The 10,412-nt window shown below is 46.5% G+C and overlaps 1 pseudogene; it reads right to left on the reverse strand.

The window, feature by feature from the left end:
• Positions 1 to 1,351: 1,351 nt before the first annotated feature.
• Positions 1,352 to 10,412, reverse strand: LOC120640096 (annotated as a pseudogene).

Consider the following 10,412-nt stretch of genomic DNA (forward strand, 5'->3'; position numbering starts at 1 on the left):
CCCCGGCGGTGTCCTGTGGCGGCGGCCAAGCTCCTCCTGGGTCTTGCGGTGGTGCTCCTCTCCAGCCTCGCCACTTCTCCATGCGCTATGGGAGGTGCAAGCTCTGGCAGCCAAGCCTCTCCTCCACGCGTTCCGATGGCCTCGAGCTTTGTTAGCCCTGAGCTCCAGCCTCACACATTCCTCCGGGCACACTCGCTTCCGGCGGAGGAGGGCGGGGAGCTCATCATCGGTGGGGGCGAACGCGCCGTCACCGCCGGGAGGGAGCGGCGTCTTCAACGGAGGGAGGAGAGAGGGAGAGAGGAGAGGGGGAGGGGATAAGTTTATGACACGTGGGCTCTGATGTGTGGGCCCTAGTGCCACATCAGCAAAACCACCCGCGAAACAACTTTGATTTGGTCAAGGGGGGTAATTTGACCGGTTTTGAATATTTAGGTATGCAAGATTTCTAGTATTTGAGTTTAGGGGTATTTTTTCAGATTCAGTGACAAGTTCAGGTGGTGAAATAGACTTTTCTCTTTTTTTTTTTAGATGACGATGTCTAGTCTTTCTATTTTGATAGTTTCTCTATATGAAAATATGGTTATTTGCAGATTTATTCTTGTGAGCTGTTTAGGCAGGCCCTGCTTGGAGCTGTTGGATCCATTCAGTTTGTTTCCAACATTGCATTTTTTTCGTACTTTAATTTGTAATTTTTCAGTAAAATAGATGCCATTAGCAGATATGGGTCTAAAATTTAATTTGACTAAAACCCTGCCCGCAGGGGAAGGTACAGTGATGAAATAGACGGTATGAAATCCTTTGCAACTTAAGTAAAAGAAAACAACAAAATGTATACTGGCGCAAGCAAAGGTAACGGCTAATTTCTAGATATCTTGCAGTGTGCCTTGAGGATTCATCGAGTACGGATTTAGCAGGACAACAATTGGCGGGATGACGACGACCTGTAAGGTGCATTTTCAAGCCGATTCACACTGCTAACTGGAAGACGCATTTTCAACCCATTCATTCATTCACAATGCTAAGTGCGAGTAGCATTTGCACACACTGAAGATCACGAGCAAAGACCTTCTGCTGGTTGAACTGATTTTTTGTCATCCATAGTCAAAACGGCGCCAGGGACGCATCACCGTCCTGGTGGCTGGTCCTAAGTTTTTGCCCGTTCCACGTTTAGACGGATTCACCATTGCAACACAACAAAGGTTAATTCAATGGAACACCGAGGCAGCAACCTGCTGTCAAGCATTCAAACCACCAGACCCCCTGCTGAAACTCAAAGAAATATCACCTAACTGAAACATAACCAAGCATATTCACCTTTCTGAACAGTTGCAAAATCTGAAATGTTCCTTCGTTTGATCTACTAGAAAACAATCACCTCTATCTGATTCAACGTGATTATAAAATGTCAGGCATAGCACACAAACGACCGACACCAACTTCTACTGCTCGTGAAGGGTCCTGGTGGTCTAACCATGTAAACAACAAATCATCAGCTGGGAAGCAGCAGAGGTGACAAGACGCTCCTATTATACACTCAAAATATTAAGAGGCGAGTTCTCAAAAAAAAAAAAACAGGTGCCAGAATGGCCAAACACGTCAAAAATAAGACTCGAGTCTATGTCTCCCTTCGGGACCTCTGGCATGGCGCTGCGATCTCCTCCTTCTCGTCCTCCTCTTTCTCCACCTTGTCGCCGCTGCTTCCAGCACCATCAGTCTCGGTGGCCTTGGGCTTCTTCGCCTCAACTGCAGGTTTCACCGTAGACTGCAACAAGCAAATGTTGTGGGCTGAGCTTCTCTTCATATTCAGGATGAAGAGGGCAGTGAAACAATTGGGAAGAACTTACCGCAGGCTTCTTGCCACCAAACAGGATATCCTGAAGAGCACGGTCGCAAAGACGACGACAACCGAAACCAAAATGCCGATAGTGATGTTGGGCTGCTTCTCTCCCTTCTCAATCACATCCTGAGAACATGATAGGATGAACATGTCATTTTCTTGATGACACATTAAGATGTTTGACAAGAGAGGTTAGCAAACGTTTCCAGAACTCACAATGATCTTGGTCTTGTAGGGTGCCAAGAACGGAACATCAGCAATCTTGTATAGGATGTCAAAAACCTTCTTCTGCAATGCGGAGGCAAATCAAGTTAGTGATAAATAAAATGGAAATACAATCCAGTAAAGAAATTAACAGTAATTTATACTATAAAAGATGAAAGAATTGAGAATAATTCCTACCAAGATTAACTTAGCCATATCTCTCAAAAAAAAATGTCTCGAGGGCCACATGTAAGATGATTTGCTTGACAGCGCCAAAGGCGGACCGAGAAAACGCACAAAGGAAAATGTTTCCGCCTAAAACGCAATTATTTTGTCACCACGCCTGGGTTTACCCGCCTGCCTGTGCCCGCCTGCCTCCTATCTCTCCGCTATCTCTCCGCGAAATCAGCCAATCAATCAATCAGCCATCGCCTGCCCCGGCCTCCGCACCCTCCACCGTCGCCTCCTCCACCCCGTCCCCTCGCACGCTGCCGCGCGGCTCGCGCCTCCCACTCCCGCTCCTGTCCCCATCCCCGCCACTCCCCTACCCCTTCCATCCCATTCTTTCCGCATCCGGGAGCCGTCCTCGGGGTCCTCCTCGCCGTCGCTGAAGTAGACGCCCGCCGCTCCGCGCAACGCCTCCTGCTCCGCGTCCTCAAACACGCGGAGGGTCCCCGCTCCGAGAAAGAGCATCGCGGCCTCCCTCCTCTGCTCACGGCTGTGGGAGGCGCGCGCGGCGTGGAGGCCGATGGCGGTGGTGCCGGTGCAGGCGCCGCAGCTATTCCAGGGCCCATCGCCGGAGTCGTGGCCATCGTGGAGGCGGCAAGGGTAGCCGCCCTAGGCCGGCTGGTGGGCTGCGGCTGCGCAACGCCGCCGGAGACCCCCTTCCTCCTCCACACATATCCTCCCCCGCCGTCGCCACTCCCGGTCTCCGAGCGCTCCGACCTTCAAGATCCGCGCGCCTCCGGCCTCCCCCTCGCTCGAGCTCCGCCCGCCTCCATCCTCCCCTACCCGCGCCACCAACGCGGGGCCCTGCCTCCCCGCTCCGGCATCCCCAGCGACGTCCTCGCGGGCCCTCACAGCCGCCGAGCTCCCCGGCTCTCTGCCGCGCTCGCCGACGCCTCCTCCAACTCCAATGGCGTGGCGCCCTCTGGTGTGGTGCCGGATTCACCCTCGCCGTCTCGACCAGATCGGACCCATGGGATGGTAGGAGCTCCCTTGCTTCACGCGCATGAATTTCAAGTCAACACGGCAGGGCACGGGGATCTCCCGCAATGGACATCAAGCAAGCAACGACGGTCAGCGACCACTGTACCCGGCGGCGGACATATGCTGGTAGGTAGGGGCAGGGCCTCACCGCGGGGGATGCGAAGCGGCTGGTGCGCCTTGCCGGAGTGCTTTCAATTTGCCAATACAAATCTAACACTGCAGATTTCAGAAACTGCACACTTTGCTCAAGCTAATTACCTGTTATTGTTCGACTTGGCAGCCTCAACACTGCTGATTGATCATTTTTTTCCTTCCCTGCAGGGCGTTCAGTTCATCTCTGCCAATAGCGTGAGATTCCAATCATCATCACCATCACATGTAAGTGATAGGATTCCTAATTTGTCTAGAACTTCAGCACTTGATTAGTTTAATTATTGAGTCAGTTCTTGTCTTTCGAGAGCCCAATGTGCCAGACATTGTAGTAAATGACTAATGCATGAACAATTAGGTGATGGTGACTGCCAATACGTCAGTACTGACCAGGACATTTGGATGCCTGTTGTTTACATGTTTCCTATCAACCACTGTTCTGCCCCATTTATTAAAATATTCTCAAGGAAAAAAAACAAAGCTGCTTCTGAATTACATGGAGACTTGGCATCAATTGAATAATAAGCATTGAACAATATTCAGAATATATATTGGTCCTAATCATTTAGAAAATGCTACTGTATACACTTCTCTTAAACGAAACTTTCTTATGCTGTATTTCTTTAATATGACTTTATGCATAGGTTGGCATGATAAAATGAGTCCATGTATCTTGAGATACAAAGTCATGGCACAATTTCTTTGAACATATTTACATGTTCGTAAACCCTTGGTAAATACAATTGCTTTTGTCTCAAACTTTCACTTCAAAAATTGCAGAAGTTGGCCTGAGCAAAAATGTGTGTTGAGGATAAAAGTAACAGGTGTCGTTGGTATACCCACCAAGGCCTAAGCCATGGGCAGAAGGACGGCCCACGGCCCAGGTATTCACCCGACCCCCGCGGGATGTCAAGTATAATTTGGTATTTCCCCTGTGTTGAGATATCTGACTTTTAGCATGTGAATGTTAAAATGCTGCTGCTAATCGATCTGGTAGATTATTGCTTCAAGGATACAACTGGAAAAATAACATTTAGTGAATAAACTCAGTATATGGTGTGGATCTGTGGTGATGTTCATGATCTCAGAACCACTGCTATCTTTACCTTGCTTCCATGTAGAACCACTGCTATCTTTACCTTGCTTCCATGTATTTTGTTTCGCCAGCTTCATGCATGTATGAAAATTTGATGTGCTTGTCAAGCCCAAGATTTTGGACTGAAATTTAGATGCCCTTGATGTTAATGTCCTCATCTTGCAACATTTTTATGTTCGGAGACTCACCTTGTAATCACCATTTCTAATTTATCAGACATGTGTTGTTTATTTCATTTACTGCACAAAGTGTGTTCAGAGATTCATCTTATCATAACAGACTCTAATTTGTTAAACTTGTGTTGCTTATTTCAGTTACAGTGCTACTCCAATGTGGCACGGACAGGCCTCGACTCTGATGATCCCCTGCCTAAAGGAACAGTCCTGCTCCCGTTGTTCTTAGGGTTGTATCCAGCTTCGGCGGCAGCGTTGCTCTCGAGGTTAGCGGGTCTTTGCTTTCCTTTTATCCCTTGCCTTGCGTGGTTCCTTCCTGTTTTGACGCCGTCATTTTTGAGGACGTGCGAATCTTTTTGATATCATGATATATCAGACCTGTGTTGCTTTACATGGAATACTAAGTAAAGAAATCTTTTTCCAATAAAACCAATACTGATGTCATGGTATATTAGACCTTGCATTTTCAAATTGAAGATGATGTAAAATTTGACCTGGTTAGGTATATGTAGTTTCAGCTTGCTCTCCCGTTAATCAATTTTCTTTATCTAGAAGTGTTAATCAATTTCTTAGAGCAATGGCATGATGGGTTCTGTTTATTCTGGACAGATGGGTTTTGCCCTCTGATAAGATGAATGACAAGATGTTGGTTCTCAAGCACGTAATTGTCTTTTCCCAATTGGCCTCACATCTGAGAACGTTGCACACCTATTCGGCATAGCACGACTGTAACAAGATCAGGCTGCTGTAAGTTGCCTTATTCTGCTTTCATGGTCACTTGTTCTGCTTTCGTGGTCACTTGTACGTGCAGCACTAACTGTTATCTAATCTAAAGTAGGAGATGGCCTAGAGGTGAGACTGAACAAAGGAAGCACACATGTTTGACTATCCCTTTCCATGTGTTTTTTATGGCACATAAATTAAAACTCACATTATAAAGTTGCAGTAATATGAATGAAAGATGTTTGAGGTGTGAAAAGCAGTCTTTCATAGCGAGAAGCTAATTATCCATGTGATGCCTGGCACTGATGCTTGGCAAGATTTCAAGCACCAATTGTGCTCCCATTGTGTACAAGTATTTTACCCCTCCATATTCACTGATAAAATATCTTTTATGCCATAATAAGTATCGTGCAGCTATAAATATTTATTTTTGATAATATTAATGTCTTATTTGTGAATAGTGATACATGTGCAGGTGGGCTAATGGAGAAGGATCTTACAACATTTTTTCGAGTCTGGCATTCTGGTGTTGCATCAATTAGACCATATTTTAAATTCATGTACCAATCAATAATTAATAATGAATCAAGACAAGATCATACGGTGGATGTGATATAATATTTTTGTTGAACTATTATTATTGTTAATTTATTTTGTTTGATCTGTCCATTAGTTGCTGACCAATATGTGATATATATTCTTGATCTGTCCATTTGGTGGAACTCTTACATCATGGAGTATATTATGGACCTCTGTAGAATTGATGTAGAATTAGTTTTAAACACGTTCCTGGGCACGTGCATAACCACTAGTTGTAAACAACCGGAAGACAGGATTACCTGGAACTCAGAAAGACCATCTGCAGCAGCAGCCGCCGTCTCCTCAGCCTTCTCCTTTTCCTTCTCAACTAAGGGCAAGTACATTGCTACACGTCAGCGGTCTTATGTAAGTCCATGTAGGATTTTTTATTATGTAGCGGAGAGAGAGTGGAGAAAGAGAATAAGGTGGTTGTTTCGTAAGGAAACCATCTCATAGGCTAAAATTTAGGAGTATGAAACCACATTTTCACCATTGTACGAGTTGTTGCCATGCAACTCACAATGTTTTTTTTTCTATGCACAAATTATGGAATTATGTATTTACTATAAGACAAGTTATAAGATACCTCATTGTATGTATTATCTTTTACATCGTCTTAAGATGACGTGGCAATACATGAGACTGCCTATTAGACTAGACCAATGTACTTGTCCTAAGTACTTAGGCTTTCAGGTCTTCTCTAGGATGGAGGTGGCAACCTTCTCATCACCAGCAACCAAAATATTGTCAAACAGGATGGCATCCTGCATCGTCCAGATATCAATTCCCGTAGCAGCAATTGGATCAAAGTCAGGCTTGTCAAGCTCGAAGTACTCAGGGTTGGGGATCTCACGAGGCTTCCAGGTTCCCTCTCTGCCGCCCACTCTCTCCTCCTCTGGACCTCCCGTGCGAGGCACAGCAGCAGGTCCCCAACCGGCTCCTCCTTCATCTCCTCCGGCCCTGCACAGTGGACGAGAGAGGCCGGTGAGGGGTGCAATGGGTGCGGGAGCTCGAGGGGAGGACGAGGGCGAAAGCAATTAGCCAGAGGCCTACCGACGACGGCGAATCGGGGCGACGGGCTCAGGTTGGCAACTGAGGCGGGTGGAGGCGGTCGTCGGGAGCTCAGCACGGCGAGGGAGAGCGGTGGAGCTGCGGGTCGTCGAGGTGAAGCCGTAGATGTGGCGAATCGATCGGAAATGCGCAGTGGGTGATGAATTGCCGGCAATGGCAGCAGGAGGAGGGAGAAGAGTGTAACGACCCGGCCCGGGATAACGGCTCAGATCCACTCTACACGTTGAGTAGACCACACCTGCTAATTAACTCTCTTACGCTTTTGTCCTCGCTTTGCGCAAAAGGATCGATCCGGAATTAATATGCTTCCCGCGACCGACTATTTAAGTTGGTTCACTTCCCCCTCAACTTTCAGTATGGGACTATCCATCCGAAGAGTTGGCATGAGGGTAATGTTGGTAGGAGTACCTTCAGATACAATGATCAAATTCAACTTCTCCATTTCTTGGCACAAAGTTTGATGCAAAGCAGGGGCTGAGATGCAGTCGCAATTGACTTTTCTACTCAATGCATCGGCGACAACATTGGCTTTACCCGGGTGATAATGAATTTTCAAATCATAATCTTTGATTAATTCCAACCATCGTCTCTAACGTAAATTCAACTCATTCTGGGTGAAGATATATTTGAGTGGTCCGAGTATATATGAACAGGATTGCCCAGGAGATAATGATGCCAAATCTTCAAGGCGTGAATCACGAGTTCTAAGTCATGAGTAGCATAATTCTCCTCATGTCGCCTGAGGGCTCTTGAAGCATAAGCGATCACCCGACGGTCTTGCATGAGAACACACCCGAGAACTGTACCAGATGCATCACAATATACATCAAAGGTCGAGTAATATCCGGTTGAGCCAATACCGGAGCCGATGTCAGAAGTTTTCGCAAAGTCTGAAAAGCCTGTTCACATTTGATATCCCAATTAAACCTCACTCCTTTCTTAAGCAATTCGGTCATGGGCTTAGTAATTTTTGAAAAATTCAGGACGAACCGCCGGTAATAACATGCTAGCCCAAGAAAATTCCGAATCTCCGGAACATATGTGGGCGCTTTCCAATTTAAAACATCCTGAATTTTACTAGGGTCAACAGAAATTCCACCCTCTGAAATGATATGGCCCACAAATTGGACCTCCTTGAGCCAAAAGTCACATTTACTGAATTTGGCATATAACTTATGCTCTCTAAGCCGCTGGAGAACAATGCGAAGATGCTCTGCATATTCTTCTTCATTCTTGGAATATATAAGAATGTCGTCAATGAAAACCACGACAAACTTATCCAACTCAGGCATGAATACCGATTTCATAAGATATATGAAATGCGCCGGGGCATTTGTCAACCCAAATGACATAACCAGATATTCATAAAGCTCATATCGGGTAGAGAAGGCTGTCTTGAGAATATCCTCTGCTCGGAGTTTTATCTGATGATAACCCGGGCGGAGATCAATTTTTGAAAATACTTTAGCCCCGACTAGCTGATCAAATAAGATGTCAATTCGGAGAAGTGGATATTTGTTTTTGATTGTGACAGCATTTAAAGGCCTATAGTCCACACACATCCTGAGACTTTGATCTTTCTTTTTAACTAAAAGCGCTGGACAGCCCCAAGGTGAAGTGCTAGGACGGATATATCCCTTATCAAGCAACTCCTGCAATTGCTTCTTTAGCTCTGCTAGTTCATTGGGTGGGATCCGATAAGGTTTTCTAGAGATCAGCGCTGTTTCCGATTGCAGTTCAATGGCAAAGTCAACATTACGATCTGGTGGCATACCGGGTAAATCATCAAAAAAAACATCTGGATATTCACACACCACTGGTATGTCAGCCAGATTTTTGCCCTCAGTGTGAGTCACCATATGGGTCAAGGAGGTATGGTTCTTAAGATGCAAGGTCACAGGACCATGGAGAGAAGAATTGATGTGCACAGTCTATGAAAGAGTGTCTAAAAGAACTCCTTGTTCTTCCATCCAGTTCGTGTCTAGTATAATATCCACTCTTTGGGCCGGCAAAATTATGAAATATGTGGGGGTAGATTTTTCCCTGTAACTGCAGGGGTACTTGTCTGGTCACTTGGTTAGTAATTATTTGACCCCCAGGTGAGTGAATATTGTAAGAACTTTTCATACATTCCATCTCCAACCCAAGTCTGAGGGCACACTCCTTGCTAATAAAGGTGTGAGATGCACCCGAATTAAATAATATGGTAACAGGTTGGTTATTCACTGAAAATGTATCCGCCATCACTGGAGCTCCCTCGGGGATACTCTCAAGGGTAGTGTAGTGCACCTGCCCTGACTTGAAGTGAGCCACTTTCGGCTTTTGATTCTATTTTTTCGAATGCTAGCCTTGCTTAGGTGGCATCTGACAGTCACGTGCAAAGTGACCAATCTGCCCACAGTTGTAGCATGGAAACAAACTCGGGCGCACCCCCGGTTGCGGCACCCAGATCTTCTGCACATTCTGTGGAAGAGTAGAAGGTATGATAGTCCCCTATGGTTGGGTGTACTGAGGTGGCCTATATCCCTACTGCTGCTGTTGTGGTCTATACGCAAAATGGTGCTGAAAAGGGGCTCGCTATGGCCCAGACTGCACGAGGCGGAACCCCTGTTGGGTGCTGCTAGAAGATCCCGCTGCTGGTGCTTTTCTTTTCTTTTCTGCCTTGTGAGCCAAGTGGGCATCCTTCTAAACAATAGCCCCATTGACTAGCTCACTAAAGGTGTTGAATTTAAATATTGCCAGGCGGTCTGGGAGCTTGCTGCTAAGCCCCTGCTAGAAGCAAGCTTGCTTCTTCTCATCATTGTCCACGTGATAGCCAGCGTACTGAGATAAAGTGTTGAAAGCCTGGGCATATTGCATCACAGTGTTATTGCCCTATTTCAGAGCAAGGAACTCTGTAAGCTTTCTTCGAATGACACCTGTAGGGATATGATGTGCCCTAAAAGCTTCTTTGAACTCATTCCAAGAAAACCGAGTGCCAGCAAGGAACATAGCCACGTGGTTATCCCACCACGTATGTGCGGACCTCTAAGTTGCTGAGCTGCAAAAGCTGGCTTGTCATTTTCATTGTATGGGTACAAGGTGAACTTTGACTCTATGGTCCGGAGCCAGCTGTCAGCTTCTAATGGCTCATCCGCCTTATGAAAAAGCGGTGGCTAAGTACCCAAAAACTCCTGGTACCCAGGAAAGGCAGCTGATGGTGATTGTGGTTTCCTGGCCGCGGTGCTGCACCTTGCTGTACAAGCTGACGGAGGAGCTCTGTCTGCTCATTACGCCCGGTCAGCATAGCTGCAATGGCTTGAGCCAAATCGGGCGGCGACGGCGGTGGCAGCGGCCCAGAACCATCTTCTGCCATTCTGCATTCAGCCAT

The sequence above is a fragment of the Panicum virgatum genome, chromosome 7K, assembly GCF_016808335.1.
Source record: "Panicum virgatum strain AP13 chromosome 7K, P.virgatum_v5, whole genome shotgun sequence".
NCBI classification, from domain to species: Eukaryota; Viridiplantae; Streptophyta; class Magnoliopsida; order Poales; family Poaceae; genus Panicum; species Panicum virgatum.